Source organism: Dermacentor albipictus, chromosome 2 (assembly GCF_038994185.2).
Source record: "Dermacentor albipictus isolate Rhodes 1998 colony chromosome 2, USDA_Dalb.pri_finalv2, whole genome shotgun sequence".
Classification (NCBI taxonomy): domain Eukaryota; kingdom Metazoa; phylum Arthropoda; class Arachnida; order Ixodida; family Ixodidae; genus Dermacentor; species Dermacentor albipictus.
This window is the reverse complement of record NC_091822.1, coordinates 2,365,235-2,381,152: the sequence shown is the minus strand read 5'-3', so window position 1 is coordinate 2,381,152 and position 15,918 is coordinate 2,365,235. Positions and strand designations below refer to the sequence as shown.

The 15,918-nt window shown below is 45.3% G+C and overlaps 1 protein-coding gene across 3 annotated transcripts in view; it reads left to right on the top strand.

The window, feature by feature from the left end:
* The window catches only part of LOC135921112 (uncharacterized), a 424,568-nt gene that overhangs the window by 388,874 nt on the left and 19,776 nt on the right, over positions 1–15,918 (top strand). The window lies entirely within an intron of this gene.

Here is a 15,918-nt window from a genome sequence, read left to right as displayed (position 1 = left end):
CCTACTAGAGACGCCGTCGTGGATGGATTTTGATTTTCCCTTATCGAATTTGTTAAGGTGCACACAATTATTTCACTAGCGACTTTGCAATGCGCACTCATGGGCTATCGCCGCAGCTGCAAATCTAGATGTGCTTAAGTATTAAGACATATACATGGATATGTCGGTTTTTCATCTTGACCCAAAAGTCACGAAACAAGAGTTGAGCAAACTGTCCCTGTGTCGTCGCAGGGTGTGAGAGGGGGCTGGTTGGTATTCCATGCTAAAGTGACTAGCGCAAGACACTAAAGAGGCGACAAGGATAAGCGCAAACTTCCAGCTGGGCGCTTGTCCTTCTAGCGTCTCTCCCTTGTCCATTCTTGCGCTAGTCACTTCAGTCTGTGTCGTCATCCGTTAGCATGCTATGGCCGAAGCTGCTCGCAATATTACGTCACATTTACTGGCCACCAGGCCAGGTACACCCTTGGGTACGACATATACAGTACTTGCAGTTAGTTTCCAAAGTAGTCTCCTTTGGCGGCTATCCACGTGCGTGAAGCAAGAACGCTATTTAAAATTATTGTGCAGTAATATAGGCGGGATTTGTATGTTCTTCACATTCTCTACCATGTTGCCGTTCCGCCTTTATTATATAGCCGCAATGTAGACTAGCAGCTATCGAACGCCATAAAGGCTATCCACATATTCAACCCTTCATGACCATCGGTTATCTTCCCTCCTCATTACATGTCCTGCCCATGCCAATTTCTTTTTCTTGATTTCAACTAAGATGTGATTAACTCGCGTTTGTTCCCTCACCCAATCTGCTCTTTTCTTATCCCTTAACGTTACACCCATCATTCTTCTTCCAATAGCTCGTTGCCTCGTCCATAATTTAAGTAGAATCTTTTTCGTAAGCCTCCAAGTTTCTGCCCCGTAGGTGAGTACTGGTAAGACACAGCTATTATACACGGACTGGATTCCAAGGGAAGGGAAGCGTAGCAGGGGGCGGCAGAAAGTTAGGTGGGTGGATGAGATTAAGAAGTTTGCAGGGACGACAGGGCCACAATTAGTAGATGACCGGGGTTGTTGGAGAAGTATGGGAGAGGTCTTTGCCCTGCAGTGGGCGTAACCAGGATGATGATGATGATGATGATGATGATGATGATGATGATGATGATGATGATGATGGTGGTGGTGGTGGTGGTGGTGGTGACATATTCAAAGACCTCACGCGCAACTCTTGACACTTAATTGTATTCAAGAGTTGTGCGACTGCCCAGGACATCCTTAACGAATGTTACATAACGCATTATGAGGATTTACTTGCCAAAACCACGATTTCAGTATGAGGCACGCCGTAGTGGACGATTCGGGAATAATTTAGACCACTTGGGATTTTTAACGTGCGCCTAACCCTAGGTATGCGGGTTTTCGCATTTCACACCCATTGAAATACGGCTGCCGTGGTTGGGATTCGATCCTGAGACCTCGTGATTAGCAGCCGAACCCAATAAAAGCTAAGCAACTACGGCGGGAAAGGAATGTTGGCAGTAGGAGGAAGGTGACAGCTGGCACGTGAGACTATTTGTTCCCATCCTCATTGCGAGAGAATGGGTACCATCTGTCCAAGAATGCACTGTATTCAATGTGATGGAGTCCGCGTCCAATATTTCAGACCCGAATCATACTGCAATTACTGACGACCAGGCATCTCGCTAATACGTGCAGTCGTTTGACACCTGCCGAGCGCTGGCGTCGGCCACAGGACCTACTTGACCTTTGTTCAATACTTGCCGACATTCTCGCCTTACTTCGCACCATTGCGTTTCAGCTGAACTGCTTCAACAGCCGATTTATTTGTGCCAGAATTTGGCCACCCTGTCAACGTTATGGTTTCTTATTTTTAAGTCATCTTTTATATTTAGGCTAAGGCTGTCGTGAAATTTCCAGCGGTTTCACTTTTCCCAAAATGCCCGCATTTTTGTCGGCCTCTGTTAATATTTTGGAGGATTTTTAATAGACGTGGAAACCATTGCATGGCCCCCTGACCAAGCTGCTCAAAAAGTCATTTTATATCCCTGAGGTCATGCGCAAGTTTCCACCTTCTTGCCGTTCATCAACCTCCTGATTTTTCTGTAACCTGTATTCCATTTTGACAACTGCATTCCCACGGAAGTTGGCGACGATATGTCCATGGGATTAAAGCCATTTAAATCAATTCTACTGTGGATACGACAGCCGCTTATGCTCACTGTGGATGGAAATGTTGCGCTAATGAGCGCCATTCTGAAGCATCTAAATTGATAGTCACAAAATTATGCTGATCCCACATATGTGCGAATCGATGTAAGCAAAGCTTTCTGCGTTTGTTGTCATTGTTAAACGTAATCTCCACGGAGTAGTCAGGCACCCTCTAATGAAATGCTGTCAATGTTTGCCTGATTACGCCCACCATTGTGATGCAAATAAACGTAACTCCAACTCATTTTCTCAGAAATAAACGCTGAACGAAACGCTGACGTCATCCTGAACAAGATCAACAAGCACCCTAGTGCTCGATCTCATGATGCCCCTATTCGTAAGCTTATATTCATGATTTAGTTATTCGGGGGGGGGGGGGTGGAGGGCGAGAGCGATCTCTTCTTATACCGTAGAAACATCCCTCGGGCGTCTCTGATGTGCTCGTTCTAATTCTCAAGTACCCAATGCAAACTGTAATCGCTGCAACTTCATGATGTCCTGTTGGCAGGCCACCATGGCATGTCGCGCAAGTATGACCGCGCTGATTCATTTGGGTTGGCATATACTATTTGGCGCGTCATACTTCGCCACATGCATTTTTCAAGCAGAGCTTGAAAAGGGCGGCCAACTCACTACGTCCCTTTCCTCTGTTTACTTCCGCAAAGTGTGTGTCTATCGCTGTGGTTACCAAATACGCCCAGCGGTATGCTACTACTCAAGCCTTCTGTCGGCTGAGCAACTGAAGTCGCAGGCTTTCTTCAACACGGCGTCGACGTTCAATATGGCTATCCTCAATTACTTTTCGCGGACTTCGCTCACCGCCTTCTCTCCAATGAAATCTCCTATACTACTCGCTCCTGCTAGACACAACACAAACACGCAACGACCTTAATGAAATATCTATAACACGCTAGTTGACATGCTGTCGACGTATATTTCCGCTGAGCACCGGGATTGGAGGGTGGTCATGTCTATGGTGACATTATCGGTCTGCAGCTTCGCTCAACAGCACCGCTCGTTACTCATCAGTTTTTCTTTTTTTCGCCGACAAGAGTATAGCTTATGTCCTCTGAATGTACTTTCGGCTTTAAGTGGGACCTTGCACGCCCGCTTATTCTGTCACGTTGACGGCGACCGTTGTCGTCAGGCTGCCGCCTAATTCTGAGCGTCGCAGTCACCAGAGTGCACAGAAAGCTGTCTTCCCAAACAAACCACCGGGATTCGAGCCCGTCTCCCAAATGCAGCATCTTGCATTTGGGAGATGGGCACTCTAACCATTACGCTACCACCTGCCTCCACCAATTTCCGTTTATCTGCCTTCCCACTTCTCGTTTTTGCCGCAGACGCAGGAAGAACAGATGCAGAAACGAAAAAAAAAAGTAAAGGTTGCTTGAGCCGCCAGTGACGCATGACTTTAACTTTGGCAGGTTACCCTCATTGGAGCGCATGTAGGCTTGCGGCTTCGTGCAGATGGTGGGTCGCCTTAGCTTTATTGTAAATTTGCTTTCACCAACTCTTCTCAGCTAGAATTGAAACGACAAAAATGAGACCTACCGTTGAATATTTTTCTTGTTTTCTAGGTTTAAAGCAAAAATACTTATTAACACTAATAGTGATTTTTTTAAGAAATGGCATAAGGATACTATATTTCAAGGTGATGTTTTGTCAATACGGCCCGGCACCACGTATCGACGAAAGGGCATCACAGTGCCGATGCACGCGGCAGGTTACTGAATGAAGAAAACAGGAAACGACTGTTTTTCAGTTCTCGCAACATATTGTACACAGAACACAAGGCACCCACCACCATGACATTCTTTTTTTTTTTATGCGAAGCATATTACGAGAGCTCTACCCAGCTCCTCAGGCGCGGCGGTGTCGCCTTCAATACCACGTGACACCGTGACGTCACGACAGAGTAGAAACGGGGCTCCAACTCGCGCCGTCGCTCGCGGCGTCTCCCCCCGCATCGGACGCGGTGAGCGTCGAGCAACGCAGCGTTCGGCGCGACGACGAAATGTGCGCCTGAGCAAGCGCCGCACGCCTGAGCCGACGCCGACGACACCGGCTTTTCTGCGACACGAGCTCCTTAACGCTGTCGCGTTAAAATAAAGGCTGGTATGCTTCGCATCCTGGGCTTAACCTTAGCTAAGCCACAGCCATTTTTTTACAACAGCGACAAACAATGCCGGACTGATATACTTCCTAAAGGGGTCTCATTTGATTTTTCATCGCAGAACCGCAAGCACAGTGTCGTCGCGCGTGCTTGCAGCCACGTACTGTAGCCGTGCTCCTTTTCCTCTAACAATATGGCCGCCGGCGGCTTCAAGCGCTCCCGTAGGTGGCGGATTGGACTGTCACTCGAGAAGTTTAAATACATAACCTCTTTGCATAGAAACGACGGCATGATTGTTAACATCGTTGCTCTCCAGACTGATCTTGATGAGCTAACTCATTGGTGCGGTAGGGCAAATGGTAATTAACGTAGACGCAACTATACATCTCAAGTTTACTTCCGCTGCTAAGACGATTCCTAATGCCCACACAGTTAATAATACTATCATTCAAACTTCAGCGTCGGTAAAATACCTCGGTGTAAATTTTAGCTCTTCTTTATCCTGGAGCACTCATATTGAACTGATTACTACCAAAGACTTAAAAAAACTTAGTCTTCTTAAACGCCGACTATGCCAAGCCAACCAGGATACAAAACTACACGCATTCAACACGCTAATCAAGCCTGTGATAGAATACGCACCCGTGATCTGAAACCCTCATTATACCTATCTTGTTAACATGTTGGAATGTATCCAAAACAAGGCTGCTCTATTCATCCTTTTCCGTTACTCTCGGTATCAATGTGTAACAGTACTGAAAATATCGCTCCGTCTCCCGCCTCTGGTCATGCGCAGAAAACTCAGCCGTTTATCTTTTTTCCATACTCTCTACCACAGCAACACACCATTCGCAAGTTCACATCTTCTCCCGGTGCCGCACACACCGGCTCGTGTAGATCACATGAAGAAGACTAAACCCATTTTCGCTCGGACAGAACGATACAAATACTCACCTCTGGTCCTGGCTATTGAAGAGTGGGATTCGCTTCCTTCTAGCATTGCGGCTATCGCTGGAACATCATCATTTCAAACAGCTCTTTGGTCCCCCCCCCCATACTTAGAAAATTCCACTAGAATGATGTGCGTTTTTTTTTTCGTTTTTTTTTTCAGTGTGTGCGTGTGGGCCGTAACGTTCTGTGGAATGTTAGATGACATGTTTTGTAACTTCTGAAAGTGCGATTTTTGTTTTGTGGGATTTGCTACATGTGCATTTTTTCAGTAACTGTTCCTAGCATTTCTTCCCCTGTCAACTTGTACCTGGCTTATTAACTTGTTTATTCCTGTCTTCAGCCGTTTATATTCTGTGTTGTATATTGTTAAGTTTTCTTTGATGAATCCCCCCCTACGTAACGCCCGCATTGGGCCTTTAGGGTATTGAAATAAAATAAATATTGTTGGCTTGGATATGTTTGGCACGAGGCCCAAGTCGGTACCCTGTCTTCTAACGCGTTCTTTTATTTTTGTCTCTGTCTTGAAGGGACGCGCACCGTAACATGCTGCAATGGTGATTGCGTTGCGCGTATGTAAGGTGAGAAACGCGGTTCTAAAATATCTGTTCACTAACTTGTGCAGTAAGCCCATGTTTATAGTATTCGCGCAATAGTAAGAGTCACGAGTATGGCAACCGTAACCGAAAGCGCCACGTTATAGTCGTAACTTGTCGCGACAGCGTAGTTGAAATCCACTGACCCTGCCACTAAGAAATACGTGCCGAGGTATGGCTGATGAATAATTAATTGCGAAGATTGGTTTTCAGTAAACGTTTGTTACCAAGAACGGCGGGTGCTCATACTACCGCAAATGACGGATGCTTGGCGGTGACTCCAATCATTTACTCGCCACATCACAGATCTACACTTGAATTCAACTGGTTTCACCAACTCTTGCTTATATTCTCTCGCCCTTAAACTGCGCCCTCGCCTGCCACCAGGCCTCCAGCTTTTCCTCTTTGTCCCCCGCTTCTTTCCCAATCTGCTGAGACGTGCTTCCACTGATGCTTGGTCTTCTTTTTTCTCAATAAATGAAGGCATTCATTCATGTTTTCCTATGTTACTGCAGAAAATAGCGTGTCTTTATCTACATAACCACCCTATCTCTCACCTGGACTCTCCAATCGCAGAACAAAGTTGCGGTGTTGCAAATGACTGGGAGTCACATATACAATTTTCTAGGAATGGCCAGTAGCACGGCGGACAATTTTTGGTGGGTGACGAGACAGTATATAGAACACCTTCTCTGCAATATCCCCACTCAGTGCTCTGCTTCGTGAGCTACTATTTGCCGCTACTACGAAGTACGAAATGAAAGAAACCTAGCTGGGCTGGTCACGGACAGGTCTTTTTGGATTCGTGATGCGTCGATATAAAATATATATATTTCGTATATAAGCCTAAATGACAGCGATATAAGCGAGGTGAGCAACGCTAGCACGTTGGTTTTGACTAACGATGCTCTTCATGCAGCACTTTCGTCTTATGCGTGTTTGCGAACGGGAATGAAAGACAGGAGGGTAACACGGCTTCCTGAAATTAAACATTCGGAATAACTCTTTGTTGGACGGTTAGACATATGTTGAGGGCCCCCGATACGAACCACCTGCAAGTCTGTATCAGCTTGCAAAGAGGAACTCAGATTAAACGTTGCCAAGAGGATAGGCTTTTAATTATCATAAAGATACCTTTATTGAAATTCCTTACCATGAGGTGAAAGCCGACTAACAAGCATTTATATTTTCTGTGTTATTAAAACGTCCTGTTAATAAAAGGTTGGTGTGCTTTACAGCCTCCTAAATTAGGTTATAAAAATAAATTGATGTGGTAAGTGTGTAAACGCAGACGCAAGAAAAGGCCTAGTCCGTTTCCAAGTGTTCACTCAATGAAGATGGAGCGCCTCTATACTCTCACATTGTAGGAATGTCAAGAACAAAACACTTCCAAAGAGTGAGTCATGAATATAACTCATTATAAAGTGAGCTTGCTCTGGAAAAGAAAACGCTCAAAGCCCAACGATGGCTGCGTGCAAAGTGCTTCCTCTGATTCCGATCTATGGATCAAGGCGTTAGTTCGTCATACTGAAATGGTCGTACATTGCAGCGCAATCTCGGGTCCTCAAATGTGACGGCGAATGTAGGCCAGTATTCGCTTCACGCGCGATCTGATAAGATAACGCTCTTTCGCTATTGAATCCGTGACAACATACTGGATATTAGAAACACATGCAGGCGCATCTTGAGCTAACTGATAACTTTGGAACTGTGGTTAGACGCTAAAAAAAAGCACCCCCCCCCCCCTAAAAAAGGAATACAGTTGCTTTCAATATTAGCTGAAAAATAGTGCTTGTCGTTTAAAAAGGGCCTCCAACACTGCACAGCGGCGCCGACATACAGGAAATTCAAGCGCGAACTATCAAACCAGCGTATCGTGGTTCAATGTATCCCAATAGTCCAGGGGCCAATTCCACCACGGCTACTGTGTCGGAGCTCGTATTTCATGTCAGCATTATTTGTCACAAAATCACAGTATTTTTTCTTTAGATCTTATCATTAGACAGCTAAAATACATCCAGCGAAAGCCTCATCTTAATATTTCAGTACTTTTCGTTCTAACGTGCACATCCGTGATGATCCATATGTTACAAAGTACTGAAAATGTACCCAATGCTTTCCTCCAGGCAGCAGTTTTTATTCCTTATGATGCCAGGAAACCGAGCCTGATGCCACCAACGCTCAGACACTTAATCGGGAGCGCACACAATGTTCTCGCACACCTTGTGGGATGTACCGTAGCGCTGAGGTGCTTCTTGTATAATATATCAGAATCGGTTGTAAAGGCAGTCGTGCAAGTTTGGGCACACGTGCTTAAGCTCATGAAGTTGATTTGTGCCAAGATAACCTGTCCAAGCTTTCACACTTACTTTATAAGAAGTCTACAACACCATCAATATGCCGGCTGCTTTTAACTGCACGAAACAAAACTATTGAAATGATACAAACAATGTTAACATCATTTTATCATTCGAGTGTTCAGATTGGTAATCTCTAGATGCGGAGTAAGTTGAGAAGTTGTTTGCGTAATCAACAAAGCTACGTTAATTAAATTTTCAATAATGGTTCTTACGTGGCTAAAGAAAATGAGCAGTTTGGAGCCCGTCCTCGAGATTATGCAGCCAATCGAAAAACTTTCGACTAAACATACTTCTGTAAGAGCCATGCAAACAAACATTTTCCAAGTAAACACTCTTGGAAGGCGTAACTGACGCAGAAAAGGAACGTCTGTAAAGCCACAGAAAGAACAGCAGTTCACGAAGGGACACAAAGGAGGAACAACACACAAACTGCGCTAACAACTTCAAGCGCTGTTTATGTGATAATGAAGCAGCTAGACCGTCAGTCGTTCCTTCCAAACCTGTAAAGTCAACCTGACCACATTTAGTCTTTCGGTATGCTGTCATCAATAGTATGGCCCCGCGAACATATTCCCCGTGGCCTTATAGTCGCCTTCCATTTTTATTCATGCTGTTTTCTCGAAAGCAAGCAGTTTAAAGTTTTGGTGTCAACGCGGCAGTGTACGTGTGCCGCCGAAAGCTTGCTTGGTCGCAGAAGCGATGCATGACGAAATGATGGTGCAGATTTAGCGCGCCGCTGGCATCAAGACAATGCGCGGCCGCCAAGGGAAGGAAGATAACGAAAGTGAACAGCTTGGTAGCTGCTCACGGAGCCGTGCCGATGGGGACGGTGCCATCCTGACGAAATCTGAGCCGGCGATATTGATAGATGCAGCGTTTTTGTTTTCTTTAATTTTTTTTTTTACAGCGAAGTCGTTAAAAGGAAGCTTTAACACGGGCCCTACTCTGACTCGGCCTATTCAAATAGATGTAAAACGCCGAACCGCTTTTCTTAGATAACCCCTGGACCGATTTTAACGAAATTTGTTGGATTCGGGAGAGAAAGGTAAATTCTAGTGACTATTGGAAGCGGAATTTCTATTTAGGGCCTGAATTTTGGTAAAAGATATTAAACAATTCGAAAGTGCGAAAAGTACACAAGCACGAAGTTTACAAATTAATAACTCCAGATCAAGAACTGATATCGCGGTTCTGTAAACAGCATCCATTAGACAATTCCAATATGCCGATTTATATCTTACGTGAAGTCGTTACGTTGTGAACAAGGGTTGTAGAAAAGCTGTATTTCCGTATTACTAAATTTTTTAAGATTCATGCGTAATATATCAATTTTGTCTGCTTTAGATGTGCTGTTAGATGCAATGTACATAATTTTGATATCAGTTTTCTTTGCCGAAAGATAGTTGTAAACTTGATGGTTTCGTTTTTTTTTTAATTTGCAATTTTGAACAATTTTGAATAAACAAATGATGACCTAATTGAAGAATTCGAAACCAACAGACACTAGATTTTGAGTTCTTGTTTTAAATGCAACAAACCTTGTCAAATTAGATGCAGTGGCTGTCGATAAAAACGAATTGTCCTTTTACATTTATTTAGATAGGACCACCAGAGCTAAAGCTTCCTGTTAAGGGCTACTTTCTCCACTATCGCGTCCGCGTGTAGAGCCAAACCCTGAAGGTAGCGTAATACCGGCCCGACCCGCAGCGGTGGTGAAGCATGCGTTCAGCGCTCCCCATATGTGGGCTGATCCCGAATGTAATGCCATGCCGGGGAGACCCGCGGCGGAGATGAAGCAGGCGTTAAGCACTCCCCATATGTGGGCCGATCTCGAAGACAGTGCAATGCGGGGCCGACATACGGTGGAGGTGCAGTTCATCATTAAGGGACCCACATACACAGCTTTGCAGGTCATGTTTCTTCACAGAGTGGAAGGGCACTGAGATTTTTTAGTTATCCGCGTTTATCCTGCATGCGTCTGCGATGAAAACAAGAAGCAGGTATGCCTGGAAAATCTAAGGTGGCGGAAGCAGGTGGTAACGGAGAGGTTAGCATACTCAGCCCCTGCACGTACTTATATCTGCATTGACATGGGTTCGTGGTAGTGATAGCGACCAAAGCTCTACTTTTTCTGCGTACTCTAGTCATTGTGAAACTAAGGATGTGCTTAGCATGCCCAGTCACTGAATGCTAATTGCAGCAGTTACGAGTGTTGGAATCCCGCTGGGGCTGATTGTGAAGAAAGCTTCCTTTCTCTGTCCACTCTCGTGATGGTGAAGCTAAAAATGAGGAGGAGGCCTGACGGACACAACGTTGATCGTCACCATAACAGAATGGATGGACGACCTGCGGAAAGGACAAGGCACACCAAGTTTTTAGCACTTAATTTGTCCTACAGTAAAGCGCTACAATGGCTAGTATGCCCTCATGGGAATGGTAGACCGTACTGCTTCTCACTGCTAACACTGGACTGATACTAAGAAAATACTCCGTCCGCAGGCACCACGCTACACTGAAATTAGCAAAACAATGTCAGTTTATAAACTGATATTGCCAATTATCTGGTGTCCTTGTGTGTGTGGAGGGCATAAAGGTCCTGGCAATGAAATGGTAGTATTTTCGTTTTTGCTGCAGTTGCACACAAACGAAATTCTTTAAAGTAATGCGACAGCGATCTACCGGCGGAGAAGACCAATCCACAATATAAAAATAATTGCTGGTTTCAGATCTTGCAATTTACTTTGCGCTTAGCACCCATCTGTTATATTTTTATTTTTGTGCTCTTATAAAGAAGAAAACTCCACATTACTACAATATCAACAACCGTACACAAAATAGACTGGCTTTGAAGCTGTGACCACGCACCGCACTTTTCTGCATTTAGCACATGTAGTATTGGGCAACACGTTTGAGCTAAATGATTAGGTTTTCGGTCAAAGCACTGTGACAGGCGGGAGAAACTCGTTGTCATGCCCGGTCGAAACAATACCATCTGAAATCTTATTTACTTATATTCATTTTTGAAAAATCACTATAACCGTTTATACATTTGCTTCGTTTGAGTTATATTCTAGCTTGCCTCGTCAATCTCAAAAATCTATTCTCTTTTCGGGAGACGGCCTTCGCGAAAAACGACGCAACATGACAGTAAAACATCCAGCAAGGCTCTATCCAATGATTGGCGAAATAGTGCGCTGAGAGCGTGTCGACTAGCGTGTGAGTGAAAGTTGAATTATGATAGTTGTCAGCTTGTTTTTTTTTTCAAAGAATATTTTTTTTATCAATCAATGAATTTATTATTATTACACAATACAATTACAAAGAAAATGTAATGCAGACGGAGGTCCCAAAGTAAAAACTGTCAGGGGGACCTCCTGTTACAACATGCACAAAATATGTAATATGGGATTAGCAACGAGGGTCAGAACAGCGTGAAAATACAATCAACATATTAGAAGTAATTACTGAAACATCGGGTAGTTGAAGATTATACAAAAATTAGCGAGAATAATTCCATATTGAAATACACTTGAAGGTACTATCATCACAGTAATTGAATAGAAGTATAATGATTATGAACAAAAGTGGGCAATCCAACAGTGCAACAAAATTAATTTACAAACGACTGATAATCTATCAACATAAATTGAGAAAAATAATGAAACGTGGCTACACAGTAATAAATGTATACACACACGCACACATAGATACACACCTATATATAGACACACATATAAAAGTATGTACACTTGTCGAATAATCGCCAAGTGTACATACTTGCCTCTAGCACGAGCGAGTAGTGTTAGGAATGACATTGGTGCGAAAATGGTCAGATCAGTCTGTGATTTGTTCATGTGATCTCCGCATTGAACGTCGCAGTTGTCACGATGAGAGTACTTCTGTGACATTATCAGCCCAGTGGGCTGGGAAGGCTCGATGGTAGCTCACCTTGAGGAGTATTAGGTAACAATTATTAATATACATACTTTGCGATGATGAAAAAGATGCAGAAACACCACTGGTGTTGTCTAACTATTCATAAACAGGCCCCCAAATTTCAATTGGCCCACCCCCAAACATTAGATAGGCCCACCCCCAAATTTCAAGTTGGCACACCCTCAAATTAAAATTGGCCCACGCCCCGATTCGGGGGGTGGGCCAATTTTAAAATCGGGCGTGGCCGAAAAAAAGTAGGCCACGCCCGATTTTTTTTCGCCCAGCCTTAAACTTGGAGTTGGCCCATCCCAATTTCAACTGGGCCACCCCTAATTTTCAAGTTGGTCCATCCACGAATTTTCATAAATCGTTCCCCAAAATTCCAGTCGACGCACCCCAAAATTTAGGTTGGCCCACCCCCATATCGCCCCCAAGTTCAGATTGACCGACCCCGAGATTGCCCCCAGATTTAGGTAGGACCAACCCCATATCACCCCCAAATACAGATTGGCCCGCCTCCACAACACCGCCAAATATATATTGGCCCACTCCAATACCACCTGCAAATCGAGGTTGACCCACCCCCATATGAGCCCCAAACTAATGCTGGCCCACCCCTCGATCACCTCAAATTTAGGATGGCCCACCGCAAATCATACCCCAATATAAGTTAGTCCACCCATCACCTACCCCCCCCCCCCCCCAATTCAGCTTGGCCCAGCCAAACAGCACCCCCATGGTTAGGTTAGCGCGTCCCCATGTTACCTTTAAATTTAGGTTCGCCAACCCCCATATCATCCTCAAATCCAGGTTGGCCCACCCCCCTATCAGCCCCAAACTTAGCCTGGCCCACCCGTCTATCACCTCAAATTTAGGATGGCCCACCGCAAATCACTCCCAAATTTAGTTTAGCCCCCCTACCCCCCCCCTCCATTCAGCTTGGCCCAGCCCGGTATCACGCCCATGGTTAGGGTGGCCCACCCCCCATATCACCCCCAAATTTAGGTTCTCCCACCCCCATATCATTCCCAAATCCAGGCTGACCCACCTCCATATTCCCCCAAACTTAGGCTTACCCACCCCTATATCACCTCAAACTTAGGTTGGGCCACCCCCATATCAGCCTCAAATTCAGCTTCGCTTACTACCATTTCACCCCAAATTTAGGTAGGGCCACTCCCATATCACTGCTAAATTCACCTTGGCCCAAATTTATGCTGATGCCACTTCCAATTTCAAGTTGGTCACCCCAATACTTTTTATGACGACCTATATATTTATATCGGAAATGCGTCAAGCTTTTGGCGTTACAGGCACGATATTGCACGATTTTGCTACCAAATTGCAGGGGTACTCGACAAAGAATGCTGCCCATCAAAAGCAAATGCACCGAACGAAGGACATTTACTCAAATGGTTTTTTACGGCCACACCTACGGATTGATACCACTTGGCTGTAGGGAACACATTAACAGTAGCTACCAATCCAGACGCTGCACATCTCCTAGTTGGAACATTTCTTATTTGGATGAATATTTAGAAATAATTAACGTTCGGGCAGCGACTCAGCCTAGCAGACCCTTTGTTCCACAGGAATGTTGCATAGGAATGGCACTGGCGACCGGGTAACATTGTGGCACAGCTGGACGTCATTCGCTCGGAGTGTGTGCCATTAAGGACAGCCGAAAGTCGAAGAAAACGGACCTTCCAGAAGAACGCAATAAGAATAGCCATCTTGTTCTTGCAGGTTCCACGCTACAGAGCACGAAAGTTTTTTTTTTTCGTAACACAAAGCCGTGCGCAAGCTTCTAGTTATGTTGTCCAATGAATAAAACCTTCATAAAAGCGATGACTTAACAAATGAACACGATACTGCTACGTTTTATGAAGGGAAAACAGAAAGCATAATATTTCAAGAGCACCACTGGAAAACCAGAACCGAAAGCAATTCTTGAGTTTTGTGTTTATGCCATTTGGTAGGAGACTATAATCCTTATGCGGCTTTCAAAAAATGCGCTGCTGAGAAACAAAAACCGAAACCGAAAGCAAATCTTGGGTTTTGTGATTCTGCCATCTAGTGAGAGACTACAAAACTAGGTCGTATGCTGCTTAAAAAAAAAAAAGGAAAACCGCTGTGAAGGGGGAATCGAACCGCGGCCGCCGTGATGCGGGACGAAAGGTGCTCGGTATTCTACCACTCGGCCACGACTACCGAGGCTTCACCGAGGGTTACGCTCATGTTGTTATAGATACCAAGGCAATTTTCATGACAGTGTTACAAAAATCGCTTTCGGGAACAGTCTTACGCCATATGTGGAGAGTCGAGAGAGGCATCAATCGAAAGCTGAGTCTCCGGACTACTTACGCTCCACTGCGTATTACGATAGACTGGATAGTTTTATTACAGTCATCATTCTTGCCTCAAAAATCGAGCACAAATTTTCGTCGTTTCCATAGGCTTCCATTGCTAAAACTTTAACTGCTGTGGGAACAAAATTTTTACGTGCCATAGAGTGATCACTGCATTTGGCTCGTGTGGACTGTCTTCCAGAACACGTTTGTCACCTGCGTTTTTCAATAATCGGCCTGCAGCTTTTGTTATTCGCGAAAAACCCGCTCGTTCCATTGAAAACGCGCTAGCTTCGTGCCGGGCCCGCTTGGGGCGCTAGTTGGTACGTGTCCAGAAAAGCTGGATATGACTGAAGGGGCCGCTCTCATTGGTCTCCGCCATTCGCGGCTCGCGTCCTTCGTCTCCCACTCCAGCGAAGGGGGGCGGAGCTGGTTACGAGGCCGACGCCGACGACGACGCGAAACCCAGGAACGGACGCCAAAGAGCTGCGCTCTAAAATAAAAACCTTCAAACCAGCGGAGATGGCAGAGCAACCCTTGAACCCATAACCACACGCGCGCGACGCATGATACAGTGAACACGGAGCCACCGCGCCACTCAGCAAAGAGAAAGTGGGGAGTGGCCGTCGCGCCGTACTCTTCAATACATGGAGTGACACAGGTCGGGGCGAATATACGAATTTGTAGAAAGAGTCAACAGATTGCGTGGCCAATCCAGCAGCGCCAGCTTTGCGCTCTGGCGCGAAATTTTGAACGCACGATAGAGAACGTACCGGTACGTCAGTGACACTTTTGGGGGGGAAGCGCGATGACGTACCGGTACGTCCGTGACAGCGAAAGGGCTAAGAGAGCGGCGGTGGCGCGTAGATGCAGGGGTTTTAAGTTCGGCCGCTGGGCTCTATGGGAGTGTCCGCTCTTGTTGAAATTTCTTTCTCTATGGTTGCAGCCTCCTGGGTGTTTTTCAGCGGTTGCGGCCAGCACGGCGTATTTGAAATGTGCGGGCTTTCACCGTGACTTTGGCCGCATGACACAAGCTGTTCACCGCACAGGCTAGTCGTAACACCAGCTTTTCCTCTTCAGGAAGGCGATACACTTTTGTACGATGATCTAGGACATGTGTCCAACCTTTCCTGGAGATGGATACGAGAAGAAAGACAGCGCGGGCAATCGAGAAAAATATGAGCACTAGATGGCCCAGTCGACTACAGTGAGGCATAATTGCCGCTATAAAGTACGCACATGAGAATTCGACACGAATGAAAACAATCACGACAAAAGAGCAAGCAACAATTAGGCCAAGAGCAAGATCCTCTGTGTAGTAGATTACACTTCTAAAAGATCAAATAGGCTATTTGATTAGCAATAGTAGAAATTTGAATTATACCTATAGC